Source organism: Dermacentor andersoni, chromosome 2, assembly GCF_023375885.2.
Source record: "Dermacentor andersoni chromosome 2, qqDerAnde1_hic_scaffold, whole genome shotgun sequence".
In the NCBI taxonomy this organism is placed as follows: Eukaryota; Metazoa; Arthropoda; class Arachnida; order Ixodida; family Ixodidae; genus Dermacentor; species Dermacentor andersoni.
Window position 1 is genome coordinate 12963142 of NC_092815.1, and position 13629 is coordinate 12976770.

Sequence of the window (13629 nt, forward strand, 5' to 3'; positions counted from 1 at the left end):
GCAACGTCACTATGAGACCATGACGTCAACACTCCTCGATCGGAGGGCGGGTGATTTGAACTGCGCTAGAGGTACGCGGACGCTTCAGAACGCATTTTTCTCTTCAAATAAGTCTCTTCTTCGCATGAAACAAGCGTTTCGAGGTTTCTGGGATGGTCTTTCAACAGTCCACGTTGACTTAATATTAACCTTTAGTGTCCCTTTAACAGCAGGATGGAAAACCAAGAAGCCCAAGCTGCTGTTCTAGAGAATTCTTGCCGCGAAAGCGCCTTTCGCGCCGCCTTGCGCGCGCTTATTTCCGCAAGTGATGACGTACTTTAAGCGTTGAATTACCCAAAACGGTTTATTTCTACAAACCGCCGATATCAATGCTTATCTGCAAAAACCAGGGCGGCCACGAGCCACCATCCGTGGCAGCATCGGCCTCGCATTTTTGTAACTGGCGCGTACAACAAACCATGGAATAAAATTCTTAGCGTAACGCGATATCTCTGAAATTAAAATAAGCTCTTATTGACTAACAAACGAAAAAAAAATTATCGAGCTCTATTTATAAGCAAGAACCTTATGAGCCCAATTCGACAATTACTACCTCTTAATGCGCACTCGATTGGATCGCTGTCTGAAGTTCTTCGGGCCTCGCCAAGCGCAACAGAGGGCGCCAGGCATGCGCTGCCCTCTGTCGTCGTCTGCCACTTTGTGTGCCCGCGGCTTCCTTTCTCGTCCCCGAAGGGAAGGCCGTCAATGCGGGAAGAATCGCCAGTCTCCCTTTGCCCTCACTCTCGTGGCGCATTCCACTGCAGTGACTCCGACTAGCCCTGTTCGTACACGCATATGTCAGCCCGGTTGAACCGTTCAGCCGCAGAGACGCGTCCTATCTTGTTAGGCGACGCCTCCGTTTCCTCAACCGCCACAACGAACCTCTCGAAGTTCTGCACGATGGCCGGTTTCCTTGTGTTACGGGCTGCGGTGTGTCGTCTTTCTCGATTTCACGCTGCGCCGAATACTCGGCTTGTTTTAACTTGCACCGTCTGAAAAATTTTTCCCATGCCAGGCGGTGACCGAATGTGCCTTTGAAATCCTTGATCATCGGGTTACTGCCCTGCTTGGCCGCCATGGCATTCTCCTCTCCTTCTGACACTTACGGAACGTCGCTCAAGTGCGGAGGTATGAGTGAGTTTTTTAGCGCCTCCTTGCCCTCTTTGAGGCTGCTTAAAGGGGCCCTGAACCACCTTTCTCTGAAGCCTCAAAAGCACCTTCAGAAGAGTTTTGTACCTCCCATGAACATATAATCGAAAGAATTTTTAAAAAAGACCTAGCAGGAGCGTAGATATCACGAGAGAAATATTTATTTCTCTCATTCCTCCTCAACATCCTCCGTTCCAACGGAGGGAGGCGGAGCCTATAGTGATGCCCCACCCACGGCGTTACGTCACCAGGCTTCAATGTTGTGCTATTTCTTCTTCGGGGTCTTCACCGTAAAAATCAGGAAACGACGACGAAGCCGGACATCGTGATGATGAAAAAAAGTAGAAAAGAATGTATTCACTTCATTGGTACATGGTTGTGACTCTTCTCCGAGTCTCGTGCGGTTCTGGTTAACACGGGGGCCAGGACGACCTTAAATAACACCCTGGTGTTCTTGAAGTCGTCGACGTCTTCTTCGGGAGCCTGTGGAAGTAGGTTCTGCCGTCGAAGACCTCCTGCTTTTCGGGTCTTCTTTTTTTTGTCCTTCCCTTTGTGTAAGCTCGGGGAATAAAAGGGTTGACACTGTTTCGGAGGAGAGGGCAATTATGTCGACATGGGCACACCCGCTTGAACGCTTCTCACACTTGACAGATCGATCATAATACTACTTAGGGTACACATAGTTGAAACGAAGGGTTCATATCCCGGCAGCCTTATGGTGGCTGATAATTTCGGTTCACAGATGACCAGTATAAGAAAGTGGTTTCAAAGACGAACTGCCGCAAATCCGAAATACGTGACCTCAGGCCTCTCGTATTCCATTGTAATATGAAGGCGCTCCTGTCATCATCCCAGAACTATCGGTGTTGTTGTCGATGAGGCATGGTTTTGCTGAAGTTCTCAAGCACTAGACTTCTTAAGGATTGCGATAACCGGATTGCACCTGCAGCGCACTTCGAGCTGTTGGCGTCTGTAGCTTGTCAAGAAGAACACGAGTAGCACGCACCAAAGAGCTGATCATGGTAACAATTTGACGATTTTGGTCCGTCAACCTGTCAGGAACAGACAAAGTGTCCCTTGCTGTACAAGTCTGATCTTGCTGAGTAGGTGCTTGTAGCCTCGGGAGTTAAGGCCAAGCATCAGCTGCCGCGCTGTTCGATGCTCCTTTGTCCTTAAAACTGACGGCGTTTCGCCTGCACGGAAGAGCAGGTGGTTTACGTGGCTCGGGTTTTACAGCGGGTTTGTTGTTTGGGTGAAGAAAAGCCAGGCAGACGCTGGTGCCTGGTGCCCACAAATTGCACATTTAGCCGAGCTTGCTCAGTCAGGCTGAAGTCTGATCCCGCCGATTCCACTGCTCGCGCACCGTCAGCGTGCTGGGCATGTCCTCGTCGTCTTTTGTGACCGGACCACTCTGGCACGTAGTAGTGTGCCACAGGGCCCCCCTTCTAGAGAGAAAGCCGTGAGCTGGACGAATGGTGAAGTGCGGATGGCCGTGGAGCGAAAAGCACGCGACGAGTAGGACTGGCCTGATCGGGAGGGAATAGGACAGCAGAAGTGGCTAAAGCGTCATAGTCCAAGGAGGCAGGCTTTGGGTCCAACGCAGGAGGAAGGGCGCAAATCTTGGTGCCAGTGTCGACGAGAAAGCGGACTTTGGTGACACGTCGATCACGTGGAAAAGGCGACTGGATCTGGGGCCGGGAACAGTGGTTGCCGTCAGTGTTCGGTTCAACTGTTTCCCGCGTAGGAGCAGGGCTGGCGCCACTGGTTTGCGCGAGAGCCATAGCGACGGTGGTACCAGCAAAGCGTAACGGGAGGAGGAGAACGGCGTCCTGAATAACCTGGGCTGGGGCGGCGACGCCGTGACGAAGAACGCGGCCGGCGTGTTCGGATGGCAGTGACCTCAGCTGTCAGTCGCGCTAGTTGCCGTGTAAGCTCCTCGTTACCTTCGAGTAGATGCGCATAACTGTCGCCAGCAGCTGCACCGTGGGACGGAGGGTCAAGAGGGCGATGAACTGCGGCCACGGAGGGAAAACCGACATCCATAATCTTGTCGGCCAAGTGAGCCAGCGATTCCAGCGCCGAGTATGAAGACTCAGTCAGGATAATGCGCAACTGTGGTGTAAGGCGCTGCAGGAAAAGTTCCCGGAGAAGTGCGCTGTCGGTTGAAGGAGCCAGGTCTCCAGCCAAGGCTTGCATGCGACGCAATAAGTTGGTTGGTTTGCGGTCGCCGAGCTCCTCCAATGTAAGAAGTTGCTGTAATCGATGCCACTCTGTTTCAGTGGTGCGCTGGAATAGCGTCGCCTTAAGGTAGTCATAAGGGGCGGTCGATGTGCGGGGAGCGTAGAACATCGCGAACAATCGCAGCAATAGTAGGTGGAAGCGCTCCAGCGACGTGGTCGAACATGGTCATCTGCGAACTGAGGCGGGGACCGTGGAACAAGGGTTTGATGTTAAGGAACCAGAGTTCCGAGTCCGACGAACAGGACTCCGGGAGCTTGAGAGTGGAGACCTAGGGATCGCAGGGTGGTGGCGTTGACGACAGTACTTGATCGGAAGAAACCGAGGCCATGACTGATTGGATAGAAGGCGCACTGTGAAGACAGCGGGGCTCGAGCTCCTTGCGGCGGTAGGGCCAGCGAAGTGGCTGAGGCACACTGAGCTGTTATCGATGACGCGAAGTCCGGAGTCACCAATTTGTGCGTGAAGAAAAACCAGACAGACGCTGGTGCCTGGTGTCCACAAATTATATCTTTAGCCGAGCCCGCTCAATGAGGCGTTCGCCAGATTCTGCCGATTCCACTCCTCGCGCACCGTCAGCGTGCCGGGCTTGTCCTCGTTGTCTTTTGTGACCGGACCATTGTGGCACTAGTAGTGCGGTACATGAAGTTCTTGATCGGCGTCGGCGACGTGACCGTCGTCGCTTACAAGATGTTGCTGCTTCTCGGTGAGTCCCCAGGTGTCTCTAACTATGCTCTTCAATATTGCCATTTTTGTTTTTCGAATCGAAGGGCATTCCTTCTAGGAGGCATGGTGAGGCCTGCTACAATTTGTGCATTTCAGCACACTGACCTCGCACGTGTTAATGGTGTGGGGCCCAGCGCATCGAGAACACGCGGCAGTGTTTTTGCATACACTCCTCACATGACCCAACTTCATGCACTTCCAGCACTGCAGCGGTTTTGGTATTAACTGACGAACTGCGTGTCGGAAGTGGCTCACCTTTACAGGCGATAGGAGAGATTCGCCCTTAAATATGATCTTTACATACTGTGACGTGCCGAGACGAAACGCGTTTGTGATGTCGGTGTTTTCTGTAGCTGGCTTGATTAAGAGCTACAGATCGCAGTCGGCAATGGTCTCGTCAACAAAGTAAATTACGCCTGTACTGAATTCTTTGCCCGGCGGAATATGAGGGCGGACCTTCATCATGTCAAGTTCCATGACTTTGCGCAAAAAATCCAACGCAGCCGCGTGTTCAACATCAATTGCTAGGACGTTCTTACGGTGTTTACCCTGATGTCTGATTTGATTCGTAACCAGCGCCTCTAGATGTGAAGACACGGCTTGCCTGTTGAGGCGTCTGGCGAGAAAAGGATGGAGAGTGCCTCGTTATTCCGCGAAGATTTCGTGGTGGACGCATTCGAATTCGATGATGGGCTGAGAAACCTTCCTTTTACTTTACGGCTCCGCACTAGCTCGAAAGTGTCACAGTCAGTAGAAAGTCAGCAAGTCAGTAGAAATAGGAGTCTAGATAAGAGCCTATTGCATACTTCCTCATGTGTTTCGCGTAAAGGTCATGCAAGCGCTGTCGTTCCAGCGGTTCACTTAGCGTCGTATCCACGAAAAACACAAGCCCTCATTGAAAATTATCACAAACTTTGTAAGGCACGTCTCTTTGGTCAAATCCGCCGCCTTCGCTGTGTGGTCCAGCAGATGCTCAGCTTGATTGACGTACGACTGCAAGTGGTATAGCCCAGCTATTTAGACGAAGGTCCCTCACTCCCACTCGCATTACCTCTGGACCCTTCCTTGCCTTTGGCATTGACGTAACCTGCTTGTCAAGCACGTGCTTGCAGTGAGACGGTCTCACACCTCACGCGGGTCTGCATCACCTTTCTACGTAGAAACGGTTGTACTCCTCCGCGTTCGGTAACCTGCATAGCCGTGCGCTTCCCGTGCAGAGGGTTCCGGCCTCTAGGCATTTCTAGTCGCTCTATACTACACTAATGCTCTACAAGTCTCGCTCCATTGAGTTTCGACGTACATTTACGCAATAGGCCTCAAAAGATCTGGGTCCGCACTTTGTAACAATTACTTCAATTTTCCCGTCCTTTTCACACTTCGTCCACAACTTGCACAATTAGCCTTTGGCTATCTCCATGATGGGCCTCTCTAGGTGGGACGGAAGATAAAGGATGGCGTCGGAGAAAAAATGCCTCAAGAAATACGGGCTTTGCTTAGTTTTTTTTTTTTTTTTTTTTTAAGCGACGGTGGGCTTATAAGGCAAACTGTGACGGCGTTGCGCGATAATTTGACGTAGCTCTATCCTTCGTCATTTATGCCTTCATCCTTTAACATCTGAACTCAATAAAATCTGGCCTCAATACGGCGCACTCGCTAGCGTGTGTAGCATGCCAAACTCCCTTCAACATGCAGCAGCCAGCCCAGTTCAGCACACTCCTGAAGCCCGAACCTACCAGCGTTGCCTTTGACCTTCTTTGTCTTCCGTAGAGAATGAACGTGCAAGCTGGCTGCAAGGTGGCATGGATATTACTAGATGAGGGAGACGTATGAAAACGACCAACAAGGCTGGTTCGCCACTATGTTAGCGAGGAGCTGCGCTTGCCAACAAGCTTCTAGGAAGAGCGGAGTGAGTGAGCGGAGTCGCTTCGTCGCATGCGCGTGCGCGACCCTATCGGCACCCGAACATCGCGTGTTTGCTTCGCCTTGTCCTTCGGAACGCGCTGCACGAAGAATAAACGACAGCTTGTCGAGCCAATCAGAAGCACTTGATCGCCGTGCGACGCGCTTCTCCCCTCCTCGATTTGTCATTGCGGGCAGACAGGCAGGATGCAAAGAGCCCTCGACGTGACCTCCTTTTCGGCGCATTTCTTCTGCAGGCTGGTGGTCATGCACGGCTAAGTAGCCGTTTTCGAAGCAGCTCATATCGCTTTATTTGCGCCCTCGGTACTATAGTCGACAGACGCGCGCTGCGGGGCTACGCTTTGCCTTCCATTTATGGCGCGATTGCAGCGGGCAGCGACTTGGCATCCGAATGCCCTCAAACGCAAGGTTTCATGTATCGAGCGCGAAATATGCATTGATTGTATTCACACGTAAAGTTGTGACGCCATACCCAGTCTTCATTACTGGACACACCATTAATCTTTGAAAGACGAGTCGACTCTTGGAAGTAATGATCGACCGAAATGTTTCCTGGAGCCCTCATTGCGCGTACCTGAAGAAAGAAACTGTCGTTGATTTTCCATGTAGTGAGATTCATGTGCGGTAAACTATGGGGCACATCTGCACGCTCCACGCTTCTGTTGTACAGAGCTCTGTTTGTAGAATTTCTATGCTACAGCCTTCCAGTATTGTCCAGTACGTGCAAGTCAAATACTCGCTCATTGGAGAGCGTACAAGGCCGAGCACTGCGCACGGGTTTAGGACTGCTGCGCATCAGCATCTGCAACAATCGTGCTCGTCAAATATCTTTGCATCCAAACATACGTTGCTGTGGATTGTCTCAAGGCGCGTATTCGTCATCTATCCCGCGTCCCGCGAAACCACTTGGCGTGGCATCAGGCAGATGCCTGATGCCACGTTTTCTGAAGTTATCCTTACCCATCCGGATTGTCTTCCATAAGGATGCACACCAGAAGCAAGGCCTTCATTCCCCTAGTGGTGTCTCCAACAACCTCAGGTGCGCCTCTTCCGGATGTGAAGAAAAGGGCCAATCACCCAAACAGAGCACTGAAACAGATGACGCTGCTATTAAGGAATGAGACATGCGAGGGATACACATCTATACTGATGGTTCGGTCTCATCTACGAGTTCTTCAGATGCCGTTGTCATTCCGGCTACGAAAACTACAATCAAATTAAAACTTTCACACATGACAACATCAACGGCGGAAGAGCTTGCTGACCTGCATGCTGCTGTAAAATACCTCCTACACAGTACTCGGGAATATATAATCTTTTGCGACACAAAGGCAGCACGTCACAGTCTGCATTTTACCCTGTATCATAGGACTCATGAGCAGCTGGCATACGAGATAAGAGAGGACCACCATCAAGCTATAACTAAATGGCATGAAATTATATTTCATTGGCTGCCTAGACATACAAGCATTCCGGCTAATGACCTCGCCAACGAAGCCACCCGGTCCGCCCTCGTAGAAGCCAGACCAGTTCCAATCCCCTTATCCAGAACCGACTGTGCAAGAGAGCTTCATTTCGTGGCTATTTTGTGGTTAAACCTATGAAACACAAATATTAGTTTTCTCCCAATCTCCCAAAGTATTCATAGGCTTGGTCCATCCCTAAAGCTACAAGTGCCATCGAAAGCTTCCCGCTCTGACGCTACAGCATTGTGCCGCCCGTAGCTCGGGGCGACATTTACAAAAGCTCACTCACCGCATCTGAATTGGGAATACGCCCACGTGTGAATCTGGTGGAACTACAGAAGCAATTGAACACCTCTTATGTCTCTGTTCCCTGTACGACGTCGAGCGTGAAGCTCTCCGGACAGCCTTAATGCGGCTGGACTCTAGACCATTTTCGGAAATCAAGATCCTTGGACTATGACCGTACGCATCGATGGCACAGAAAGCCACGAAAGCGTTATTGTAATACCTCAAGTCTACAGGTCTTGGCGACCGTTTGTAGACTTAGCGCGAACCTTTAAATGTGCGCGAAACTGTGCTCTTTCTTTTCATCTCTCTCTCTCTCTTTCATCCCATACCCCCTTCCCCCAGTACAGGGTAGCAAACCGGACGTGCATTTGGTTAACCTCCCTGCCTTTCCTGTCTTCTATTTCTCTCTCTCTCTCTCTCTCTCTCGCTCTATCGGTATGCCAATCCTAACAGCATTTCCGAGCGACCACGCTATTTTGGATGCAGAATTGAGATACTACACGAAGCTCTTTGCCGCAACATGAACACTGCAATAGAGCTGAAACTTTTGGTGGCGTCTGCGTGCAATGATTTTCCGTTTCGTTCTTCACGCGCGGATTCTCGCCACGCGTGCTCGCGCTCAGTTTGATATTTGCTCGCGCGACCGTTTAGTAATCCGTCAATGATACGAGCTGCACAGAAGGTCATTTCGTCTTCATTAGGGAGAGGGAGATAACGCTGTTTTCGCCTGACGGCGCATGTTTAACTTTTGCAAATCCCTGCAACTGCTGGACCATTTATAGAATACAAGTTTGCTTTCCTTTGTGGTACAGTTTGAACATCACAAAGAGCGGATACCGGGCAAAAAATTACTTCCTAGAGCTCGAGAAACGCCCAGCGCCCGTAGGTCACACGCCATTTAGACAGATGTTTTGTACACACAAAATGGAGGACATCAACACCAACGATTGCTTTAGACAACAATTTATAATTCACTGAAATCAGCTTACTTTCATCGCTTAAAACCGCAAGCAAAACAAATACAATATAAAGCACTTATGACGATAAGCAAAACGAGAACAAGGTAAAAGCAGGAGCCAACGTTTCGACAAGTGGACTTGTCATCTTCAAAGTCTCGAAAAAGTCCCCCCCCCCCCCAACCTTCTTCCGTGATGGCGCCTCTCCGACTGCCGAATCGCATGCTCGGTATGAGCAGATCACGGTGCGCGCTTCCCAATCCGAAACGCAGGGCCACCTTCAGTTGACTCGCTTCAGCGGCTTCAGTCAAGGGCTATATATATATAGGCTAAATATAGTGCGACGTAGCGTGAGCGCGCGCACACTTTACATCACGTTGGCGAGGACAGAGTCTATAGTTCGACCGGTGGTTCGACGCACTGGCGCAGCCAATGTAACCGGACGCGGCCAAGGCTCTCCGACGCGCCCGGCGTCGAGCGACGCTCGCCCGCGCGCCGATAACGTCGGTCTATGAACGCGCCTTAAGGCACGTTTATAGTCCGACGTTATCGGCGCGCGGGCGAGCGTCGTTCGCGTTCAGTCACGCTACGTCGGTTGCGCTGCGCCAGCCGAGATGCCATCCCCTCTATACTTCAACGCGCGCGCCGTAGGCTGCTATCTTCGGAGCATGCGCAGAAGGTTCGCCAAGTCGCGCACCGTCCGGAAAAGCCGTCTGCGGAGTTGTGTTGGCGCCTTTTTCTTCGCGCGCAATGCATTGTGGTGCCAGAGTGCCGCCGACTTCGACGCGCGAATGGCTCAGGAGCCATATCGGCGCCGGGCACGTCGGGGCGCGTTGGAAGCCGCCGGTTACGTTGGCTGCGCCGGTGCGCCCGACTATAGAGGGGTCGTTTTCGCCGACGTGACGTAGCGTGCGCGCGCGCGCGTTACGTCGGACTATAAACGGGCCTTCAGTCGCTGCCATCTCACCGCCGCGCAACGTTCCTATGCGCCTATGCGCTGCCTCGCGCGACCTCCAGATGAGCGAGGCAGTTGCGCCAAACTACGCTACGTGTGCGGCGGCTGGTGCGAAATTTTCCGCACGAGACGGATTGCCCGAGGCTCACAGATGGTTAATATTATAATATAATCGGTCTGCCTATATAAAAAAACAGTTGCAGAGCTGCGCTCAATTTTTTTTATTTTTCCCCCCGCATGGCCACCGCCGCCGCCGCTGCAGCGGATGCGCGGAGGCGAGCGCCATCTGATGGTGCTGCAAGAACCAAGTGGCGCACGCGGTGCGTGCCTCCTGCTGTGATTGGTTGAGGTGGAGAAATACCGGGATCGTAGTCCCAGACAGCTACCCTGTAAAATGAATATATTGCGCTCGAAAGTTAAGGGCTGTATACTGTTACCTTACATAATGGTAACAGAGTTCCTAATGTTCCGGCTATTTTTCGCCTATGAGAGGTGACATCTATCGAAAAAAATATTGCCGACGATAGATAGAATTCGCGGAACTGTCAAAACTGATCAACAAGGCGAAAATAATTGATATTCGAAATTATAACGTGAGAAAGACTGAAGAAGCCATTAAAGATGGACGCAGCCTGAAATAAGTGAGAAGAAAACTTGGCATAGGACAAACCAAGATGTATGCACTGAAAGATAAGCAGAGTAATACGATCAGCAATCTCGAAGTTATAATAAAGACAGCGGAAGAATTCTATACTGACCTGTACAGTACCCAGAGGACTCAGGATAACTCCATTCGAAACACTAATCAACAGAGTACAGAAACTCCTCATATAACAAGCGATGAGGTCAGAAGGCCCTTGCAAGACATGAAAGGGGGAAGAGCGCCAGGAGAAGGTGGAATAACAGTCGATTTAATCAAAGATGGAGGAGACATAATGCTTGGAAAACTGGCCGCTCTTTATACGAAGTGTCTATCGACTGCAAGGGTCCCATAAAACTGGAAGAATGCAAACATTATACTAATCCACAAAAAGGGAGACGTTAAAAAATTGAAAAATTATAGGCCCATTAGCTTACTCCCAGTATTATATAAAATATTCACCAAGATAATCTCCAATAGAAGAAGGGCAACGCTGGACTTTAGTCAACCAAGGGAATAGGCATGTTTCAGGAAGGGATACGCTACAATGGATCACATACATGTCATCAATCAGGTAACCGAGAAATCCGCAGACTACAATCAGCCTCTTTATATGGCTTTCATAGATTATACGAAAAGGCATTTGATTCAGTAGAGATACCAGCAGTCATAGAGTCATTACGTAATCAATTTACAGAACGCTTACGTAAATACCGTGGAAAATATATACAGGGATTCCACAGCTACCTTAATTATCCACAAGAAAAGTAGGAGTAGAATAGAATAGAATTTATTGATAGGAAAGACAGAGAGGTCGACCTGAGCTAGTGCACTCTATAGTCTAGTGGGAAGATACCTATAAAGAAAAGGGTTAGACAACGAGACATAATCTCTCCAATGCTATTCACCGCGTACTTGGAAGAAGTATTCAAGCTATTAAACTGGGAAGGCTAAGGAGCAAGGATCGACGCGAATTCCTAAGCAACCTTCGGTTTGCCGATGACATTGTTCTATTCAGCAACACTGCAGACGAGTTACAACAAATGATTGAGGACCTTAACAGAAACATTGTAAGAGTGGGGTTGAAGATTAATACACACATTACAAAGATAATGATGAATAACTGGGCAAGGGAACAAGAGTTCAGGATCGCCAGTCAGCCACTAGAGTCTGTGAAGGAGTACAGGCCTGGACTGCAGGCTTTGAGCATGCCAAATTGTTTGCCATATGTTTTACATCCTCCTTCTCTCGTCATCGTCACCCATCATGCGCCTCTTTCTTCCCTCTTTCTTCCCTCTTTCTGTCCATCTTCCCCCTCCCCAACGCCGAGTAGCTGGCTAGAGGAATATACCTCAGGCCGACCTCTCTGCATTTCATATCATTAAACTTCTCTCTCTCTCTCTCTCTTTACGTTTACCAAGGTCAATTAATCACAGGGAACCCTGATCATGAGACGGAAATTCATAGAAGAGTAAAAATGGATTGGATTGCATACGGCAGACATTTTCAGCTCCTTACTGGAAGCTTAGCATTATCATTAAAAAGGAAGGTGTATAAATGGTGCATTTTACCCGTGCTGACGTATGGGGCAGAGACTTGGAGAATGACAAAGAAGCTTGAGAACAAGTTAAGCACTGCACAAAGAGCGATGGAACGAGTATTGCTAGGCATAACGTTGAGAGACAGAAAGAGAGCAGTTTGGATCAGAGAGCAAACGAGTATAGCCGATATTTTAATTGACATAAAGAAAGAATGGCGCTGGGCAGGTCATGTAGTGCGCAGGTTACACAATCGTTGGACCATTACGGTTACAGAATGGGTGTCAAGAGAAAGGAAGTGCAGTAGAGGACGACAGAAGACTAGGTGGTGCGATGAAATAAGGAAATTCGAGGGAGCTAGTTGAAATCGGTTGGCGCAAGACAGGGGTAAATGGTGATCGCAGGGAAAGGCCTTCGTCGTGCAGTGGACATAAAATAGGCTGATGATGATGTTAATGACGTTACTTTGTAATGCGAAATTTGAACGCAGCTCTTCAGCTGTTTTTTTATGTATGTAGACGGATTATAATATAAACCGTCTGTGAGCCTCGGACAATCCCTCTCATGCGGAACATTTCGCCCCAGCCGCCGCAAAGGGAGCGTAGCTTGGCGCAACTGCCTCGCTTATCCGGAAAGAGAGAATAAACTTTATCCGGAGGTCCCGCGGTGCAGCGCATAGGCGCATAGGAGCGTTGCGCGGCGGAGAGATGGCAGCGAGAGGCGCGTTTATAGTCCGACGTAATCAGCGCGCGGACGAGCGTCGCTCGACGCCGGGCGCGTCGGAGCGCGTTGGCAGCGTCCGGTTACATTGGCTGCGCCAGTGCGTCGAACCACCGGTCGAACTATAGACGCTGTTCTCGCCAACGTGACGTAACGTGTGCGTGCGCCCACGCTACGTCGCACTATATTTAGCCTTTAGCACGTGATTGACGCCGCTGACGCTGCTAGCGACTCAACTGAAGGTGGCTCTGCGTTTCGGATTGGGAAGCGCGCACCGTGATCCGCTGACACCGAGCCGGTGCTTTGGCGACTGGAGAACACCGCGCGCGCGGTCGCCGCCACGGAGGAGGGGGCGGGGTACACGCAGTGGCGAACGGCAGCAGCTATGGGTTTCGGCTTGAGCAGCAGCACATCATCGAAATCGGCCGCCACCGAGCCAGTGCTCTGATTACCGCCGCACAAGGGTGGCATTGAAGGAGGAGTGAAGAGAGGAAGGCTCGCGCCGTGCGCGAGAGATGGCGCCAAGAACGCGCGCAGCTAAAGCAGCGCGCGGATGTTGACTTTGGTTACGACGAGGCCGACGGCGACGCGAAACGCGCGAACGGCCGCCAAAGAGATGCGCTTGAAAAAAAATTGGCAGTGGCTTAGCTCGGCAATGCCAGGATATACGTCGCGAAAGTTAAGGTATAGCATGGTTATCCTTGGTTAATCTTTATTGCAAGTCCAGGTTAGTCTGGTTGTCTAGCTATGTTGTGGCGTTTAGCCAGTCGTTCGGCGTGCTGTTCGTCTGTTTCCTGGGCGATTCGTTTCATCGTTCCGATGTCGATTCCAGGCCTCCTCTTGCTTATCAGCATTGTCGCCGTCCATACTGCCGCCTCAACTGTGGTTGCGGCGCACGCGAGCTCTCCTTTTCAATCCTCCGACATGTACCAAACGGCGGCGGCGGAAAGGCCCGGCGCGGCGCAGCGGTGGAACACCTGTGGCTCGGTGCTAC